This window comes from Dermacentor andersoni, unplaced genomic scaffold, assembly GCF_023375885.2.
Source record: "Dermacentor andersoni unplaced genomic scaffold, qqDerAnde1_hic_scaffold ctg00000033.1, whole genome shotgun sequence".
Lineage (NCBI taxonomy): Eukaryota > Metazoa > Arthropoda > Arachnida > Ixodida > Ixodidae > Dermacentor > Dermacentor andersoni.
Genome location: NW_027314755.1, coordinates 4,506,855 through 4,528,947, shown reverse-complemented (window position 1 = coordinate 4,528,947; position 22,093 = coordinate 4,506,855). Strand labels below are relative to the sequence as shown.

General features: G+C 45.2%; 1 long non-coding RNA gene across 1 annotated transcript; it reads right to left on the bottom strand.

Annotated features, from left to right (window-relative positions):
• Nucleotides 1-4,442: 4,442 nt before the first annotated feature.
• Nucleotides 4,443-21,541, bottom strand: LOC140214402 (uncharacterized). The gene is made up of 3 exons (XR_011891347.1): nucleotides 21,470-21,541; nucleotides 15,552-15,695; nucleotides 4,443-7,003 (listed from the first exon to the last, which is right to left on the bottom strand). It is a non-coding gene; the product is annotated as an uncharacterized lncRNA (long non-coding RNA).
• Between the last annotated feature and the right edge of the window lie 552 nt (nucleotides 21,542-22,093).

Below are 22,093 nucleotides of genomic sequence, written 5' to 3'. Positions count from 1 at the left end.
CTATTTGACTGCCGAGATCGTTCTGCGATGTACTGAAGCACCACAAAATGTAGCTAGCGCTGTAGTAGACGAGACTAGCAAACCGATCTCGGCGCTGTGGTGGCCGCACGATGGATATTCCGAATATTCTTGCAACTAGCTTCCAGAAGGTGCGTGCTACAACGCAGTCCTTGCTTCAGAGGTCACCTCGACAAAATAATTTCGGCCTAAACTTTGAGCCACGCCTAACCAACCACTTCTCTACCCCCAAAGTTGCTCAGAGGGTGCGTTTCATTCTATTCAAAGTTATATCTCGGAACTTGAAAAGCGTCGCCCGCAAACAAACGCTATGAAAAAAAAACACCCACAGTGCCAATCCTTTATGTCAGTTCTTGTCAGTTAGTTCTATGAAATATTAAAACTGTGAAACAATATCAGGAGATCGACCCACGCAAAACACGGCGTTCCTACCAGAAAGGTCACCTTCATGCATAGCGTTCGCAGTCGGATTCCCCGCTGAACGTTACGGCTACATAAACCGCAGTTGCCGGGAAGCATGAAAAGCAGTATGAAGTCTTTGAACGCTATCGCATTCCACCCTTACAGGCGAAGGTTAAGCGTTGTCCAAATTTTTGCTGGAAAACTTGCACTTAAAGTGTTGGTGATAGTTTACCGAAGACATTTGCGCCTGTAAGGTGATTTGACATTGCTAACGTTTCATATATAGCTTTGAAATAAAACACCAGTCTTCTACGACAGCGAGCTCACGTTATATAGCTTACACGGTACCAAATTTCTCTATTCTACCTTCGGTTATTCGAACTGAGCTGTGGATGGTTATTAACGAAATTCCACTCAGCGAACCGACAGGGTATGAAATAATAAGAGCGCGAGACAATAAGCACAATTTCTTTACCCTGCGAAATGTGCTTTTTTTTTTAACTTGAATGAATGTTCCAAACAGCCATATTCGGGAAGGGTTCAAATATCTGAGTAATAAGGACAATCTGCTAAGACGAATTTAGGAAACGGGAAAAAAATAAGGGTAAACGAATTGCGATAAGGAACGCGGCAACGGAAATAGTTAAGAAATTTATATAAACTTGCATGATAGTCTTCTGCGGGAAATTTGATATTGTTACGTGCAGCTGAAGCTGAATGCTATTTACAATTTATTTACAAGGAAGCTAACGGAGGCCAAAATGGCGACGCAATATCAAGCCGGCACGCACGTCGTCTTCGTCGTCCTCAGTGCAGCCACACTGTGGCGGCTGTTCCGTAGCATCACCCCCGGCTGTAGAAGCACCGTCCCGGTGCTTAATCTACACATCCGTAGTGAAAGGTGTGTGGTATGGTTTTAGTCTTGCCACGTGAACGATGTCACTTGCAGCTGATGATGACGCTGAGAGAGCGGCACGGATGATTTCATACGTGACATCGGTCACTTGTCGTATCACACGGTAAGGGCCAGTGTAGCGCGACAGCAGCTTTTCGGAAAGGCTCACACGTCGAACGGGTGACCAGAGAAGCACCAGAGAGCCCGGAGAAAAGTGCACGTCCCGATGGTGGCAGTCATACAGGCATCTCTGATGCTCCTGTGAGGCCTTGAGACGGGTGCGGGCGAGCTGGCGCGCGTGGTCGGCGTGTGCGATCGCGTCGCGGGCGTATTCAGTGGTGGAACGTGTGGCCGAGGGCAGCAAAGTGTCCAAGGGCAACACGGTTTCTCGGCCATATAGGAGATAGAATGGTGAATAGCCGGCGGTGTCGTGACGCGATGAATTGTACGCGAACGTCACATATGGTAAGTGAAGATCCCAGTCGTGGTGGTCGGTCGCAACGTACTTCGAATGCATGTCGGTGATGGTCCGGTTGAGGCACTCCGTGAGGCCGTTGGTCTGTGGGTGGTAGGACGTGCTGAACTTGTGCTTTGTCGAGCAGGAGCGGAGGATGTCCTCGACGACTGCCGACAGAAAGCTGCGGCCACGGTCAGTGAGTAATTGGCGCGGAGCACCGTGCACTAAAATGATGTCTTAGAGCAGAAAGTCAGCAACGTCAGTAGCGCAACTTGTCGGGAGGGCTCTGGTGATGGCGTACCGCGTAGCATAATCTGTGGCGACGGTGACCCTTTTATTTCCGGAGCCCAAGAGAGGAAATGGTTCAAAAAGGTCTAGACCAACAAGGAAAAATGGTTCGGGTCGGATGTCGATCGGCTGGAGACATCCCGCTGGAGGTGTGGAGGGCTTCTTCCGGCGCTGACAGGGCTCACAAGCGGCAACGTAGCGCCGCACGGAGCGGGCGGGACCCGGCCAAAAAAGTCGACGGCGTACGCGGTCGTATGTATGCGAGACGCCCAAGTGTCCAGCCAAGGGAGCGTCGTGAAGTTGCTGGAGGACAGTCGAACGCAGGTGCGAGGGAATGACGAGCACAAGGTCAAGGCCGTGTGGATTAAAATTGCGGCGGTATAATGCCCCATCCTTAAGGAGAAACATCCGGAGAGAGGTGTCGCCAGGAGTTGACTCCAGACGGTCGATGAGGGCTCGTAACGAAGGATCGCGCCGTTGCTCGTTGCCGATTTGAAGCAACTGGGACAAAGAGAAAACGCAAGCGGTGGCGTTCGCATCAGCCGGTTCGTCGACGGGGTAGCGGAACAAACAATCGGCATCCTGGTGCAAGCGTCCCGCCTTATATACCACGGAGAAGGTATATTCTTGCAGGCGTAACGCCCAGCGAGCGAGTCGTCCCGTGGGGTCCTTGAGCGAGGATAGCCAGCAGAGCGCGTGGTGATCAGTGATGACACAGAAGGGGCGTCCGTACAAGTATGGACGAAACTTGGCAACAGCCCACACAAGAGCGAGGCACTCGCGCTCTGTGATTGAATAATTGCGCTCGGCGGGTGATAGAAGTCGGCTGGCATAGGCGATAACGCGATCATGTCCTCGCTGGCGCTGTGCTAACACTGCTCCTATGCCGTGACCACTGGCATCAGTTCGAACTTCCGTTGAGGCAGACGGGTCAAAGTGGGCCGAAATTGGAGGCGTGGTAAGGAGAGTAGTCAGCTGCGAGAAAGATGCGGCATGGTCAGGAGCCCAAGAAAAAGGGGAGTCTTTCTTCAAGAGGTCGGTAAGGGGCGTGCGATGGTCGGAAAACCCTTCACAAAGCGTCTGAAATAGGAGCACAGCCCTACGAAACTACGAACGTCCTTGGTAGACTTCGGAACAGGAAAATTCGTTACGGCGCGAATTTTGTCCGTATCGGGTCGCACGCCTCTGGCGTCTACGAGGTGGCCAAGGACGGCGATTTGGCGGCGAGCGAAGTGACATTTGGACGAGTTCAACTGGAGACCGGCGCGGTAGAACACGTCCATAATCGCTGAAAGACGGTCTAGATGCGTGTCGAATGTGGGCGAATCAACGATGACGTCGTCCAGATAGCACAAACTGGTGGACCACTTGAACCCTTGAAGCAAAGAGTCCATCATTCGTTCGAAGGTGGCGGGCGCGTAACGGAGACCGAAAGGCATCACCTTGAACTGATAAAGGCCGTCAGGGGTAACAAGTGCAGTCTTCTCTCGGTCCATGTCAACGACGGATATCTGCCAGTAGCTGGACCGTAACTCGATAGAAGAAAAATAGGTGGCACCGTACAGGTAGTCTAGAGCGTCATCAATACGTGGCAAAGGGTACACGTCCTTTTTTGTGATTTTGTTCAGGTGGCGATAATCTACGCAAAAGCGCCACGTTCCATCCTTCTTTTTGACAAGTACGACGGGAGACGCCCAGGGACTACAGGAGGGCTCGATAAGGTCCTTGGCAAGCATCTTTTTGACTTCCTGTTGGATAACAGCTCGCTCCGACGCAGAAACACGATATGGACGTCGGTGAATAGGGTTCGCATCGCCAGTATTTATGCGATGGCTCACGACGCACGTTTGACCTAAGGGTCTATTGTCAAAGTCAAAAATGTCGCGATAGCTTTCAAGAACGCGGCAAAGAGCTTCAACTTGAGCAGGTGTAAGGTCAGAAGAAACCATCTTCTCAATGTCGACGTCAGTACCGTGTGATGACGTCACGGTATGGGCTGAGCTGTAACGATCTTTCACTGTGAATGGCTCGACCTCATCATCCTGCAAAGCGCTAATTATAGCCAAGGAGATCCCCTGAGGCAGAACTTGCGCGGTTAGCGCGAAATTGACAAGGGGAAGGCAGGTGCGCTTTCCAGTAATTTTCAGCACAGTGTGCGGCACGGTAACACCATGTGTAAGTATAACGGCTGGAATAGGTCGGCCACGTAATTGCCATCAGGTACAGCTGGCGAGGACAACAAGTCGACGTGTGTCACAGAGTAAAGTGTGTCACAGAGTATATATAAAGACATAAATTATGTGACCGCGAACTCCCGGCATTGGCGACACCAGTGCCTAGCATTCACAGTCACATATTACAAGCCATCAGGACTGTTTTAGAATTTTTTATTAGCACAGCCTCAGATTCGAGACTGAAAGGGCCCTACGGACTCGAACTTGTAACCTCTCATAATCGCTCCTTACTTTACCTATTCTTAACATCATTACTCATACCCTTCTTTTTCTTTTCTCAGATTCCCTCGCCTTTGAGCAGAGTAGAAGGTTAAATAATATTACCTTAGGTCGAGCTCTCTGTTTGTTGCAAAAATTCTCAACTCTCACCCGGTATTTCTTTCTTTCAGAAATCCCCAGACATTCCTCTGCACGTTTAGTATGGTTGGATCGATGGATTGGTGCATGCATGCTACCAGCGTGGGCTTTCAAAGGAGGGCGGGGGTCGTAAATGGCGCCTCCGACTTCCGTTTCTGATTTTTGCGTCTCACCAACTATACTATTTCTCATGCGAAGCTTTTTTTCTACGCCAACCTTGCGAGCTTTCGTGACCGTGGCTGAAGCATGGCTGTTCTCTTTCCCAATAGCCGGACCAATCACGACCCGTCGAAATAGTGCTAACCTCTGCACATCCGCCCTGTGCACTGCAAAATTATGCGCAACTATCTGTGCTCGAAAATGCGTGGAGACAATAGAAAGAGGTTGAGAAAGTTGGCAACTAAGTAACGGGCAATCTAATGTCTAAATAGACAAGCGGTAGTCATGAGAAAGAAGGAGAGAAACATTTGAAAAAATAATGCAGTCTTACGTGCCATAACCACTAAATGATTACGAGGTATGCCGTAATGAGAAACTCTGAAAATGGACACCACCTGCGTTTCCTTAACGTGCACCTAAATCTAAATACATGGGTGTTGTCGCATTTCGCCACCATCAAAATACAGCCGCCGTGGCCGACATTCGATCCCGCGACCTGACGCCTAGCAGCTCAACACCGTAGCCACTCATCAGAGAAAGACACCGAATTGCCTGTAAAGAATGAAAAAATGACCACGGACATTTACAGGAACGGGAAGAAATAAAGTTTGAAGAAAAGCCTGTTGGATAACACAAGTGGGAGTAGCTTGCTATATTTGAGGCTCGAGCAGGTTGCCTAGGAACAAAAACACACCGGAGCAAATATTCGCAACAAGATGAGGCATGTGAATGCTGAAGCATAATTTCAGAGACCACTCGGCACCACCTAATGGCACGCGAAAGGATTTATTCGGCGAGACCCGGAGGTAACATAAACCTTCCAAAAGCACTTGAATTTAACATGGCTGGAAGCATCAAACGCTCAGCAATCAGGATAACCAAGAGACGCTAAGAGTATAGGGGTAAGAAAAGCAGGAAAGCAATTAATACGACCTGATTCGGTGCAAGCCTACGTAGCGACAGAAGGCAGATAGAGAAGCTTTGACAGAAGAAAAAGGATTATCGAGATTTATACAAAAATCCTGCAATGAAAGCATGTACAGTACACCTGATCAAACCAAGCAGGCTAGGTGACCGTCTCCACACCGTTATGTAGGGCATGCCAGAATCACCATTTAAGTCCATTATTTGCCGCAGCAATGTGTTATGTGATCATTAGTTACATGCACAAGCTAAGCCGACTAGAGTAGCAGTTCTTCCGCTACGAGACTCACGTTGTTCTGGGCACAGTCTTGAGCTCCTTCAAATGAACGAATGGGTATCATATTTAACAGTTTTGTTTGTGCAATGCAGGGTGCTAAAACGACTGATAACGTTACCAGCAAGGCTCGAGAATATGAGGGCTCAACTTCACTATTAAGTACTATCCCTAGCGGCGCTCGTCCTATCCACTCCTTCATCCCGTCCCGTCTGAAGTCGTGGTTCCTTTACTCTTTAAACCTCCACTATAAATCTCCTTACTACTATATCTCGCTATTTCGTTCAATCCGCGAGGCATAGAAATATATTTTAACCATGGCTGGTGGATCGCGAAAAACGGGTGCGTTCTTCGAAGAAAACCACAGAGCTGGGGCACAGTATTCCACGAGATAACCACTGTAAGAAATTTGTTCGCAGGCATTCTTCAGCCGTAGTCAGAAGGGATAAGATTAGCCCACTTCTGTTTGTCAAGAAGTTAGCGCAGAGCTGGAACAGTTGAGGCTCAGGCCCACGACGCATCTGGGTGTCGCGGTGACAACCAGACAAGTCAGTCCTCCCGGGAGAATATTCGGCTCCACCGAAACAGATGCAAGCGTCAAGTGCAACGGTGCTTCACGACGTGCTCGACCAATTTCGTGGTGTGGGCTGCCGTCTTAAGGAGGCCCTTCGACGGCTTCTCAGTCCCCTACGCCTACGTGGCATGAAAGCATATGGTACTCGCGCGCATCTACGCTATAAAATTTTTGGCCGCACACGCTGCACTCAAAGGATGGCTCGCCGTGCGTACGTAAATGCCTCTTGACGTCGCAAGGCTTCATGAACAGTTTGCCGCACTCGTAGCAGTTGTTTTTCCCAAGCAAGTGGTCAGCGGCGTGCTTTTGGAAGGTTTTCGTGTCGGTGAAAACGAACCGGCAAACGCCGCACTGTTGCATTCTGCTGGCAGCCTGGTTGTCTCGCTGGTGAAACGCTGCTTGTCTGGTTTCTCCGGAAACTCTACGAGAGAAGAGATTGGGAGAGCACTTCGTTAGTTAAACTTTGCAGTAAAGAGCTCAAATTTGGGATCGTGCATTTGGTTGCAGAAAAAACTGCTGCTCTCGAGTGCTACCACCTTTGCTACGCACACATTTATTTGAGTGCCCGCTGCATCCGATGATGGATTCGGCGCCAAGGAGCAATCGCCTTGTTCACCGAAACTTGAGAATCGAGAAAGTTCGAAAACCGCGTTCTCGCTTGGAGCCATCGAGCCGTGTTGAACGATTCTAAAGAGCAACGATGCGAAAGAAAGCCAGTGGTGTGTGCTGCACGACAACAGAAATTGCAAAGCCCCGTTATTTACCTTATCGTCATTTTCCCTTGACGGTCATGAAAGAGGCCCGTGCGCACATCGACAAGCCACAAATCTGACAGTTGACGTGGTGACCCTCTGCCCACAATAATAAGTTTAGCTACGTGAACACACATAGATCGTTGAAATCTGGTGACATGCTCAAGCCCCTCGGCTATTTAAGCAGGTGCATGACTCATGAAAGGCTCCACCCAAATCGTTGGTGCTCGCGTGCCTTCCAGAATTCGCGTCACGCATGCAAGCAGGAGACACACACACACTAATATATATATATATATATGGAGTATATGCTGAGCAAGTTCATCAACCTTCCTTTTAAATCAGTATTTCAGCCTTGTACTCTCACCGAAAAGAGTGGCCACTAAAGCCAACAGGGAGAAAATGCAGACGCAGTGCTCTTTTGAAGCCCGGCGAAAATTTCTGCGCATATAGCGTGTGCAAGATCATGCCATTTCTTTAGAAACAGATGAAGCCGCAATGCAGATGTCGGGAAACAGGTTATATGTTACTTTTGTTTCGCTAATACCGTAAAAAAAATATTTGGTTTAATCAGTGCAGATATGCTGCTACTGACAGTGGAATTTGTAGCTACGGGCGGCGTGGTCTCTTCTCGGCTTAAAATCACAACAAAAATCCTTCTCCTAGATCATGCCGCACGAGATACTGCCAGGTTTCCGCTCGGAAACAAACTTTGCTCCTGATGATTAAGAAAGGAAATGAGCATGAAACGCCAGCTCTTTCCTTGTTCTCGCATGTGGGTGTAATAAATTCTGTGGTATTTACGTGCTGCGACGCGGATATGATTATAGGACACGCCGTAGTGGGGTCTCCAGATTAATTTTAACAACATGAAGTTCTTGACCCTCTACACAGCGGACAAGCGTTTTTCCTTTACGGCTTCGGTTACATGTGGCCGCCGCCGCCGGTATTCGAACCCGAGTCCTCAGACTTAGCGCCGCTACGCTAGAGCCAACAATAGGAGACATCTGTGTTTCCTATATTTCTGCACCCCTATACATAGGAGGTTCAAGACAAAGCTGTTTTGAAGCGAAGCGTCGAGAACACCAGCGCTGTATCGTTTATACCTTTAAGGAAGTAGTGACAAAATCTTTTCGTCAATTCATTTTCTTGCTTTGAAGGTGCTAGAGCTTGAAACCTTGGAAAACAGTTTTGTCAGACCCCTAAAAAAAGCCTTGTCACATTTTTATTAGGATTTAGAGGTGCAACATTTTCCTTCACCGCAACACATACACACTCAAAAATGTGCTGTCAGTACCCTTCTCAGGCAAATATCAACTACGGGCATCATACATTCGTGATGAAATCATGAATTTAGCCTTTGTTTCTTTCATGAATGTAGCCAAACCAAAAACGTCAGTAATGCAGCAGATGTGCGGATGCTGCCCTTATAAGCATTCTGCAGCAATCGAACAAGCCACAGCCTATGACTTTACCTTTGACTTTGATGCTCAATATAACTTTACGGACATTCTGCTAGCGAAGCTTAAAGAGACAAAAACATGCTTTGCACATATATGCAGGCGAAAACCTTTCGCCCGCAGCGTAGCCACTGACCAGGCCAAGCTATTCTAGAAATTATCCGCAACACTTCTGCCGCACGCTCAGAGGAAGACCGGCAAAAATTGTAACAATCAGAAACTGCTGTTCTAAAGATTTCTAAGTCTGTGATGTACTGCCTGTCTTTTTGTTTGTTTATTTCTTTATTGACAAACCAGCGCTCAAGAGTGGTTTGTCTTGGTGCCAAGGCAAAAGGTGGCACTAAAATCAACCTGACTAGGCCTTTGACACCAGACAGCACGCGCAGTAGACAACAGCAGTTCAACATGCTCCATAACACATTGCAAAATATGAAACACACAGAAACTAAAATGCACGTACAGAGTATCAAATACGATAGGAACAAACACAAATAAGGAAGAATGACAGAATTAGTCGTAAACACATTCATCATCAACATGATAACTATTAACATCAACGGACTACAATTGGACTGAAGAGAACTAAACAACTGCACATCAAAATTACAACTGTTGGAGGAAATACATTTTAGATAGTTTTCTGAAAACAAGCAAAGAGAGAACTCGCCATTGTACCTAAAAAACCATGATTAACAATTCATAATGCTCGGAATTGGCCATTTCAATAATTGCATACCGTATCTAGTTCTGGCTTGGATTATCTAGTTTTGGGCTTGCTGGCTTGGAGTGGTGCCTGACGCCGGAGAAAGATGCCGAGAGCGAGTGGCGTTATACTAATCCAGGTACAACCAAATTAGGAAGGCCCACTAAGCTTGAAAAAAGACACTTTCTCACCAGAACAGGAATTGGCCACCCTGGTGCAGTATTCGGCCACAAGCTCCCTAATGATCTCCTCAATAAACCAATGGCTCTCAGTCCCCAGCGTCTGCGGAGCACCTGACCTAGGCGGCGGTCAGATTTGCAACGCAGCAGAGGGTGCTACAAATGCCTGTGTCCAGACAGGCTGCCAATGGAAACTGACCCTTGCAACGTTTACCACCCCAAGCCTCTCGGGTGAGGCTAGCTTAGCAGGACTCTTCGAAGCACTATTAGACATTGTTTGGGATAATATTTGCCTTAGTTAGATTAAAACTGGTGAGGCTTACACATTGCTGAATAGTGGCCCTGTCCTCTGCTATAGAGGTCTCCCTGATAAGAAGCAGTATGGGGTATGATTCTAAATCCTTCAGGACATAGCGGGCGACATCCAGGAATTCTATAGCAATAACGGGAGGGTAGCAGTAGTCGTATTCAAACTCAATGAGATGTATAGATTGAAGGTAGTACAAACTTAGGCTCCAACATCCAGTGACGACGATGAGGAAGTAGACAAGTTTTATGAAGATGTTGAATTAGCGATGAGAAAAGTGCAAACGCAGTATACAGTAGTATTGGGGACTTCAATCAAAAAGTGAGGAAGAAGCAGGCTCGTGGACAGGCAATTGGCAACTACGCTGTCGATTCTAGAAACACTAGAGAAGAGAGACTGGTAGAATTCGCAGAATGAAATAAGCTGAAAATAACGAACACCTTTTACAGTAAATGTAGCAACAGAAAATGCACCTGAAAATGCCCTAATTGTGCAACAGGAAATGAAATTGATTTCATTACTTCTGCCGATCCAAGCATAGTGCAGGATGTAGAAGTAAAAGGTAGGCTAAAGGGCAATGATCATAGGTTAGTGAGGGCCAGAATTCGCCTCAATTTGAACATAGAAAGAGTAAAATTGGTAAAAAAACAGGTCAACTTAGAGGCAGTAAAGGTAAAAGCAGAGAAACTTAGGCTGGTACTTGCAAACAAATATGCAGCCTTAGAACAGAGAGATGATGGTGATGACAAAGAGGTAATGAATGAAACCGGAACGAGGCTGGCTTCAGATACCGCAGTTGAAGTGGGAGGCAAGGCACCAAGGCAACCAGTAGGCAAGCTCTCCCAAGTAACAAAGGACTTAAAGAAACGAGACGGAATGAAAGTGTTCAACTCAAGAGATAAGATAGAATGCGCGGAGCTGTCAAAACTGGTCAACAAAGCGAAAATAAGTGATATTGGAAATTATAACGTGAAAAAGACTGAAGAAGTCTTTAAAAATGGACACAGCCGGAAATCAGTGAGAAGGAAACTTGGCATAGGACAAACCAAGATATATGCACTGTAATATAGGCAGGGTAATATCATCAGCAATCTCGAAGGTATACTGAAAGCAGCGGAAGAATTTTACACAGACCTTTACAGTACCCAGAGGATTCAGGAGTACTCTATTCGAAACAATAATGAACAGTATACAGCAACTCTTCCTATAATAGAGATGAGGTCAGAAAGGCCTTGCAAGTCATGAAACGGGAAAAGCGGCAAGAGAGGATGGAATAACAGTCGATTTGATCAAAGGTGGAGGATACCTAATGCTAGGAAAACTGGCGGCTCTCTATACGAAGTGTCTACCGACTGCAAGGCGAGAAAACTGGAAGAATGCAAAGATTATATTAATCTACAAGAAGGGTGACGTTAAAGAACTAAAAACCTATAGGCCCATTAGCTTACTCCAAGTATTATATAAAATATTTGCCAAAATTATCTTCAATATAATAATGGCAACACTGGACTTTAGTCAACCATGGGAGCATGCTAACTACAGGAAAGGTTACTCTTCAATGGATCACATCCATGTCATTAACCAGGTTATCGAGAAATCATCAGAGTACAAGCCCTTCTATATGGATTTCATAGATTACGAAAAAGCATTTGATTCAGTAGAGATACTAGCAGTCATAGAGGCATTGCGCAATCAAGGAGTACAGACCACTTACGTAAATACCATGGAAAATAGCTACAGAGATTACACAACCGCCTGATTTCTCCACAAGTAGGAAGATACTTATAAAGTAAGGGGTCAGGTAAGGAGACAATCTCTCGAATGATATTCACTGCGTACTTAGAAGTATTCAAGCTATTAAACTGGCAAGGCTTAGGAGTAAAGATCGACGGCGAATATCTCAACAACCTTCGGTTTAGCGATGAAATTGTTCTATTCAGCAACAATGCCGACGAGTTACAACAAATGATAGAGGGCCTTAAGAGAGAGAGTAAGAGTGGGGCAGATGATTAATATGCAGAAGACAAAATGATAAATAACCTGGCAAAGGAACACGAGTCCGAGATCGCAAGTCAGCCTCTAGAGTCTGTGGAGGGGTACCTTTACCAAGGTCAACTAATCACAGGGAACCCTGACCATTAGAAGGAAATTCACAGAAGAATAAAAATGGGTTGGATCGTATACGGCAGACATCGTGAGCTCCTGACTGGGAGCTTATCGTTATCACTGAAAGGGAAAGTATACAATCAGTGCATTTTTCCGGTGCTGATATACGGCGCAGAGGCTTGGAGGCTGACAAAGAAGCTTGAGAACAAGTTAACGACGGTGCAAGGAGCGATTGAACGAAGAATGCTAGGCATAACTGTAAGATACAGAAAGAAAGCAGTTTGGATCAGAGAGCAAACCAGTATAGACGATATTTTATTAGACAGTAAGAAAAAGACATGGCGTTGGGCAGGACATGTAATGCGCAGATTACATAACCGTTGGACCATTAAGCTGACAGAATGGGTACCAAGGGACGGGTAGCGCAGTAGTTGACGGCAGAAGACTAAGTAGTGCGACGAAATTAGCAAATTTGCGGGTGCTAGTTAAAATCGGTTGGCGCACGACAGGGGTAATTGCAGATCACAGGGAGAGGCCTTAGCCCTGCAGTGGACAAGAATATAATGATGATAATGATGATGATGATCTTGTTTTAATCTTTACGAAGTTTTTGTTTCTGAAATATTATGGTGTCTCCGTATTTGTATACGTATGAAAGAACAGCTCAAGGTTTTATTTTATTTCGAGAAAAATCAATTCCAACAAACGCTGAATATACAACATTATTATATGAAGTATGCATATTATGGGGAGGTAGGATCACGACCAGATGTATGTTGAATGAATCGTATACATTTCTTCTGCATTATGTATAGTCGTTCCAAATTATACATTGATGTAACCCCCATACTATTCGACAATATTGTATACGGGAATGTAATTTAAAATAAAGCTGCCGTCTTAATCTTATTGGCAGCAACGTGTGAAATTTATTTAGCATTCCAGTTGATTTTGCAGTGATACCTTTTATAAAATTCACGTTACTAGTCCATCGAAGGTTTTCATGAAATTTTACCCCTAAAGACTGGTATTCTGAAGTCTGCTCTAATGGACATAATTTAAACGTTATAGAGCTATCAAGGTGAACTGCTTTATTAACGGATGAGAAGACTATGTATATGGTTTTCCGAACGATCAATAAGAGTTTATTTTCATCTAACCAGCAAGGCACATTTTAAAGCCATAAATTAACTGCACGAGTGAGATGGGAAAGGTTATCAGATGTGAAAAACCATTTGTATCACCAGCGTAGAAAACAATGTCTGTGGTCAGGGGGAAGTTGAATAACGTTTACATACAGCAAGAATATTGTTTGTCCTAATACAGATGCTTGCGGAACTCCATTGTTTATGGATTCAGTACCCGACTGTACATTATTAACAACAACGAACTGAGTACGGTTAGTAACTTACGCGGAAGTCCTCTTATTCCATGACACGGTAACTTTGCAAACACTGATATTTTAATTGAATCAAAGGCCTTGTGAAAATCTAAGAAAATACCTATTGTGTTAGAATTCTTTCTGCGGTGTTTAATAATGCTGACTCAGTCGATTTGCCTAGCTGAAATCCGTGCTGATATTTGGATATTAGGTTGTGCTTACAGAAATGCTGAGAAATTCTAGAATTCACAACTTTCTCAGTTATTTGTGAAATAGTGGAAGCACAGATATTGGTCTGTAGTTGGAAATACAGTCAATAGGCCCACCTTTATGCAGAACCGTAGCAACTTTCATTTTATCCGGAAATATTCCTGTCAACAAAATAGTATTCCTTAAGTGGCAAACTACATCGGATAGCAAATGTGAGACCGCTTTAGTTGGTGCTGCGTTAATGCCATCGAAACCGCACGAAACATTACTTTGAGGGCTGTTAATTATAACAGCAATTTCAACCTTGGTAACTGGTTAAAGAAATAATGTTTGTGGCGAATTGTGTTCTATATAAGAGGGCAAATCAAATATTTTTTAAAGATTACTGATGTCGCATAGCACAGCTTTATTCATAAAGCTCGGTTACTCCTAGAGGAAAACTTCACTTCAACGAGAAATAAACATGTATATATGACTTATTAAAACAAAGTTCTAAATAATATTTAATAATTACTTGACGGCACATATTGCAACGCACGAATTCTATCCTGTGAACGGTCAAGGCGTATACACTTCGAACGAACTATTACAATGTCACCAGATCCAAGATATTGATATGCGAAATCGGCAATCAAATACACTTTCTTCCCCGTTACGTTTGTGCTTCATTGATTACCAACAATTTTCTTTGAAAAAGTAAACGGAAAAAGAGCGCTTTTACCGCAAGTTTGACGATGCATACCTCGAATGCAGTGCTAAGCGTGATGGGGGATCACATATTTTAACAGCCATCGTGCCGCTTGATATAATCAAATAAGCTGGATCAGACAGCCATTTTACCAATACAGATAAATTTCTATCTGACGTCGCACTCAGAAAAGCGTAAGCAAATTCACGCTTGTGAGCGCGAACATTTTGTCGGCCCGCGTGGACGCGCATATATTAGGTGGACAAAAGCACTGGGCCTTTTTATATTCAAGGAAATATGCATAGAGCACCAGCTAGCTTTCTCAAGCCTATATGCAAAGCCTATATGAAGGTAAATTTTCACGGCGGGGCTATAGGACATCTTCTGCAAGATTTTAGCAGCACAACAATTATGCATCTTCTTGACAAAATCAGCTGGACACGGACATCCCAACTACACGACACATGAATTACATTGTAACCGAAACTAACCAACTTTACAGCACGCATTTTCCACGATCCAACAAAATTAATATTGCTCGCCATGGCGCCTTCGTAAATTTGGTGCTCCGCTGCCGAGCCAGAGGTAGCGTGATCAAATACCGGCAGCTGCGGCCGCATTTCCATGGGGGCCTGATAAACCCGTCTTCCCAGGAGTGCACCTTAAGAACCCGCGTTGGTCAACAGGGATCTGGAGTCTCGCAGTATGAGGTGTCTTATAATCACTTCGTGGTTTTGGCACGTAAACCGCCAGAGTTTAACGTAAGTGTCGGTTTAGTATTGCCCTACCTGCAGGACTGGCCCACAATACTTTGCAGTAAATTGATTGAGAAAGCGCATGAGGCTCGAAAGTGTAGAAAGCTACGTTTTATAAAAGGAATAACACTGTAGAGCCTGCGTTTTATCCATAATAGGTAGGGCGTGTTGTTGACCGAGTACTTTCGTAGGCGTTAGAGGCGGTATATCGGCCCATGTGCTTTGTTTACGTGCAATTCAATTACCCATTGCAAATGTCTCGTGTGAGCCGTATTCGCCAAGACAGCAGCAGCAGCCACGGTGAGCAAAGCACATAGGAGCTCGCCCAGAATTGTTCACCTGAAAAGAGCCTGAATGTTTGACAATCTGCAGGTAACGGCGTGCCCTGTTTTCACATTGTTCAAAGTAAATGTTAAATAGAAGCTAACCTGCATTCGTGCAGATCATAGGGTGCACTGCTTGTACCCTGGGCCAAGTTGTAGTGGCCGCTCGACATCGTAAAGTAGGGTCGAGCTGTTTCTTTCCGGGCCACAGTCGCCTCGTCCCGTACGGACCGTCGAGGTGGTGACTTCCTGCAGCAGGATAGTGCCAGGCGCGGTCAAATGTCACGCAGTCTAGGAGGGGGTGCCATGACGTATTCCTGCACCCTCTGCCCAAACTAGCTCCTAATATGGAGACATGGCACTCCGCATGCGCGTTCTTTCTAGCTCGTGTGCCTAACAAAACAAGTCTCTTGCTTCACCAGAAGGCGATAAAACGCAGTTTGGCATGCGTTCGCAGATAACGCCAAATTCATATCACGACCTGTATACCCATATTGCATAGTGCTCCAGAGTAGCATAGAGTGGAGGCTTGTCAGTTTCAAGAAAACCACAAACTACTGATGAAAGACTAAAATATCTCATGTGCAAGGTATACCTTTTATCACATAGCAAATATACAAACCCAACGCGCATGTTCAAATAAAGTGAAACGAAGCATTATGAAAGCGGTTAATAAATTATCTATAACTGACCGCGATGCGCACACTTTTGTTTCTTTCGTCCTCTGCAACATGTTATTTATGCAATATTTATGCGTGTCCGCCGCAGACGTTACCGGATTATTTTCTAGCAATTCCTCTGTGCACCGCACCGCTCACAATCTATGCCGATATACAAACTCCGAATCAGGCAGATGCCGAGTGCGAGGCGTCGCAGAGATGTCACGATGACGAAGGTAATGTATAATACTTGTCGAGAGGAGAACGGTTATGACACGTGTATGCACCAAAGAGTACAACGCGTATCATTCAACGCTTAAGTCATCTGCACCTCTTGTGTCCCGTAGCAAATGGCCATTCTGCAAGATTTGCCATGAACAGGCACACACCGAGTGGCTAAATCTACTACAATTATGCATATCATAGCATCTGTTCACTCTAATCCACTTCTACATTTACAGATTAGTGTTCTATATAGATGCTTGTGAGCCGAAATATACGCTAGTTTGAGTGGATATACACAGGGATGTGCGTTAAGTCGCAGTACGTCTGCTACTTGCGTTTGCACTGTTCAGTTATACTACACGCAAGCTTGGAAAACAATGGGAAACCGGAAAACACAAGCTCGCGAAAGAGAATTTCCCGGGTGTACTGTACAGAATTCCTTGCGCTGGTTGTGAACACGTGCACATAGGTGAAACGGGCAAATTTTGAAAACAAATAAAACAGCACAACTATGATGTCAGCATTAAGCATATGGCAATAAACACGTTACCTGTAACGCCGTGTCCAGGCGCCATGACATCGACTGTGATAGCGCGAAAATAATTTGAAAGGAAAGAACAAGAGGACAAGGCTTTACCTGGAATCGCTTCATCACGAGGCGACTGCACAGACGCTAAATCGCAGGTCAGGCAATCTGCCCCCGATATACACCGTGTACCTGCGTCACAATATGAGGTGTATATAACCGACCTTCAATTTCCTTCATTGGGAAAGGGGCTCCCAAAGTGAGGCCGAAACGTCTTTTATTGCGATAGCAATTAAATGGACAGTCCAGGCACACTTATGCTGTCGACGTCGCCGTGAGGTTCCGTATGAGTGAAAACGTGTGAAGCGGAGCCGGCAAACGCGGTTCCATCTCCCGTGCGCGAGCGAGGAACGCAGCCCGGATGCGTGCCTTCTCCTCTGGCGCGTGAGGCGGGCGTTGAGGCGACGGAGGAGGGGCGTTCTTATCCGGCGGCTGCTACGGTGCCTTGATGTCCTCCCGCCGCTCCTTCTGAGTGGAGACAACCTCGGAGTCTACTACGGCGTTGACCATACGCATCGCGGACGCCGTAGTAGACGCCCTTGACGGACGCCGTAACGACGCGTTGCCTGCGCTCATGAGTCTTGAAAGCGGTCTGCTATGTGGCTGAAGTACGTGCCCGCGCGGGCCTCATTTTCAAAGCGATCTGCGAAGTTTGGAGGAAGCGGATTGTGTCGGTAGCTTCGTATGCGCTGTGCTTTCGACGTCTCATTCGCGCTGAAGCGAGACATGCATGAAAGTCAATTCGCTTGCGGCACCTGGGATTCCTCACTCCAGAATTTTCACAGCAAATTTCTGCGCTCATCGAGTGAGTTGTGTTCATTTATACCTGTGCGCGCGTGACACTGTGCTGGTCGATTTGGTTAAAATACATTGATGGGCTAGCTGGTTTGAATCCATGATGGAATGTGCAAGCGCGACTGAACACAGACGTACAAAGAAGCAGACACACAAAGACAGCGCTGTCTCTGTGTGTGTTTCTACGTCCTCGTTGAGTCGCGCTTACATATTCTGTGATTGGTAATTTAGCTTGCAGGTCGACGTTTAAAAATTTATACGGCTGATAAAACTATCCTTACTTCGCACAGGTATCTTTCTTTCTTCTTCTTCTTTATTCAATACTGCAAACCTTGTACAGGTCCAAGCAGGGTGGGTCAAATGACAACAAAACAATAAACAATAATAACAAAGTTAAGAAAAAAAAAACATCAAAGTGTGGCGAAAGGCAATAAGGAATCATTCCAGTCGGTTATCGTGCGAGGGAAAAATGAAAACTTGAATAAATCTGTTCGCGCAAAATATGGTGTCAGGGAATTAGGATGATGGTGGCGTGTATGCCTTGACGTTGAAAGCGACAGGTATGGAGAAGGGCTAATAGCTAGATCTTGATTCCAAAGCAAGAAAAGAAATTGCAAACGTAAATTTTTTCTTCGTTGTTCAAGACATTGTGTACCGTTAATGTGCATTAATTCAGAGGGTGAGTCATACGGGGAAAATTTAGAGTAAATAAACCTTACAGCTTTTCTCGGTACCTTTTCTAGGCGGGTGATATTGTGTTTATTAAATGGGTCCCAGACAACACATGCATATTCAAGTTTAGGTCTAATTAGTGAATTGTAAGCAAGTAATTTTACGCTAGGGTGAGAACTTCTTAGCTTATGTCTTAAAAAGTACAGTTTACGGAATGCGGAAGAACAGATGTTATCTATATGTAAATTCCATGATAAAGTATTAGTTAGTGTGACACCCAAATACTTATATTTAGTCTCTTCCAGCAAAGGTGACGAACCAAGCCTGTAGTTAAAAGAAAGCGGAGCTTTTTTGCGAGAGAAGCGAAGAAAGACGGTCTTATCTGTGTTAAGTTTCATGTCCCACGTTTCACACCATTCAAAAATCTTAGCAAGAGAGGAGTTAAGATAGATTTGGTGGTTAATTGAAGTTATTTCTTGAAAAAGCACACAATCATCCGCAAACAACTTGATTTGGACATTCGGATCAAGTTCAGCAGCAATGTCATTATTATATAATAAGAACAATAATAGCCCCAGCACACTTCTTTGGGGCACGCCAGAGCCGACCGGAAGGCAACCTGATTGCTGCTCATTAACTGTTACAAATTGGTAGCGATTGGTTAAATAGTTTGATATCCATATGATTAAAATTTCTGGGAGTCCAATGCGTCTGAGTTTTAAAATTAGTTTGTCATGGGGAACTCTATCGAAAGCTTTACTGAAGTCAAGAAATATTGCATCAATCTGCCCGTTCCTATCGAGACATGAAGCGAGTGAATATATTACTGTCACTAATTGTGTAATTGTTGAGTATCCTTTTCTAAACCCGTGCTGGAAATTAGAGAGGACTGCGTGTGCATCTAAAAATTCATTAATCTGGTTGGCAATAATATGTTCGATTAGTTTACAACATGATGATGTAAGTGATATTGGACGATAATTTTGTAATAATCTGCGGTCACCTTTCTTGTGTATTGGCACAACCCTGGCTATCTTCCAGTCGCTCGGTAAATTCCCATGAAGTAATGAAATACGAAATAAAATAACTAGAAACTTTGCAACAGATTCCGCATATCTCTTCAGAAACACGTTAGGAAGGTTGTCGGGACCACATGATGATTTAGTTTTTAAATTTAGGAACCTAGAAACTACGCCAGGGTATAAAATAAAATTTACATCACAGGGGTGAAACACTGCGTCATTGGATGGACAAGCACCGGATTTAGAAAACACACTGTGAAAGTAGTCATTGAATTGGTGAGCAATATCCCCGTGATCGGTAACCACAAAACCATCAACCAAAATTTGCGACACCGGTTTCTTTTTTCACCTATATAATTCCAAAACTTTTTTGGTTCCTCTACAATGAAAGTTGGCAGCACTGTATTAAAATAATGTTCTTTCGAAGAGTGTACTGCACGTGCAAGACCTTCTTTTAAATCCTTTAAATGACCTAAATGCTACTAATTTGCTATCGCAATCGCCTCTATGCCTCTTTGGAGGAACAGCGAATTTTTTTTAAAATCACATAACTTTTTAAAAAATCACATATGTCACATTGCATAGCTTTAGTAAATGAGCTGGGTTATCCCAGACGGAGACGTCACTTGCACGAGCAATAAAAAGTATATATGACCTATTAACAAAAAGTACAGAATATTTTTTTAAAATAAAACTTGACGGCACACATTGCAAGGCATGAATTGTGCCCAGTGGGTTATCAAGGCGTATCCTCTAAGAACGAATTTTAACGATGGCACCAGATCCGAGATATTGATTTGCGAAAATTTGTGATGAAATAAATTTTCGTCTTAGTGACGTTTGTGCTTCATTGACAAACTACAATCTTCCTTAGAAAGGTAAACGGAACAACAGCGTGCTTATAGCGCAAGTTTGACGCTGCATACTTCGAATGCACTGCTATGTGTGATGTAGAATCATTTCATAAAGGCCATCTTGCTGCTTCATAATCAAATAATCTGGAACTGACAGCCATTTTGCCAATCCAGACAGTATTTTATCTAACGTAGCACCCGGAAGAGCATAAGCAAATGGATTTATGAACGCGAATGTTTTGTCGGCCACCGTGGGCGCGCATTCAATAAGTGGCAAATAACTAGTGTGGCTTTTTTCTAAATAAACAAAAATGCACACATCACCAGGGAGTTTTTTCAAGCACATATCAAGCTAAGCTTACACGACGCGGCAATAAAACTTCATCGTCAACAAAGCTTTCTGCAGCATAGCATTTGCGCACCCGCTTGACAAAATCAGCAACACACGGACTCCCCAACTACACGACACGAAGATTACTTCGTAACCGAGATTGCCAAATTTGCAGCACGCCTTTTCCGCTATCAGACAAAGTTAATATCGCTCGCTGTAGCGGCCTAGTGAATTTGGTGCTGCGCTGCAAAGCCAGAGTCCGTGTGATCAAATACCGGCTGCTGCGGCCGTATTTCAATGCAGAACTGACAAAACCCGTCTTCCGTGGAGCACACGTTAACAACTTCCTGGTGGTCGAAATCCAACTGGAGTCCCCCACTATACGACCTGTCTGATAATCACATCGTGGTTTTGGCACTTGAACCCCCAGAATTTCACTTAGATTTAGTATTGCCGTACCTGCAGGACAGGGCCCCGATACCGTGCAATAAGTTGACCGGGTAAGCGCATGAAACCCTAAGGCGTAGAAAGCTTCGCTTCATTAAAGGGATAAGACACTAAAGAGCCTGCGTTTAAACCGCAGAGTATATTAGGTGGGGCGTGTTTGTTCACTGAATCATTTTGTAGGCGCTAGTGGCAGTATACCGGCGCATGTGCGGGGGCTACCTGCAAGCCAATTTAATATTGAAAATGCCTCGTGTGGGAGTCCTATTCACAAGGACAGCAGCAGCAGCCACGGTGAGCAAAGCCCTGCAGAGCTCGCGTAGACATGTGCATCGTAAAAGAGCTTACATATTTGGAAGTCAGCATATAAAGGGGGGGGGGGGGGGCACGTCTGCGTTTGACATTATTCAAAGTAAATGTTCAACGGAAGCTCACCTGCTGATGTCCAGATCAGAGGCTGCACTGCTTGTACCCTCGCCGACGTCGCAGTTGCAGCCCGACATAGTAGGGTCGAGCTGTTTCTTTCCCGGCCATAGTCACCCTTCCCGTACGTACAGTACAGCCGGTTATTTCCCAGGGCTCGGAAGTGCAGCCGCGGTCAAATTTCACGCAATCTTGGAGGGAGTGCCACGGCAAATTCCTGCACCTTGTGCCGGAACTAGCACCTTGTGTCGCGTCATGGCACTGCGCATGCGCGTACTCTCTAGCTTGTACGCCTAACAATACAAGTATCTTGCTTTATCAGAAGTAGATAAAGCGCGGTTTTGCACGTGATCGCAGATCCCGTCATATCTATGTCACGACCTGTACACCGAGATTTCATAGTGCTGGAGCGTAGCGTGCAGTGGAGGCTTGTCGCGTTTACCAAAACCTCATGCAACTGATGAAAGAATGAGAGTCCTCCGGGGCCGCTGTACTTTTTGTCGCACAGTAAGTCTACAAATTCAACGCACATCTTCGAATTGATGTGAAACGAAGCACTACGAATGCGGTTAATAAAGCTCAAACTAACCGCGATCCGTACATTTTTGCTTTCATTCGTTTTATGCAACGTGTCAT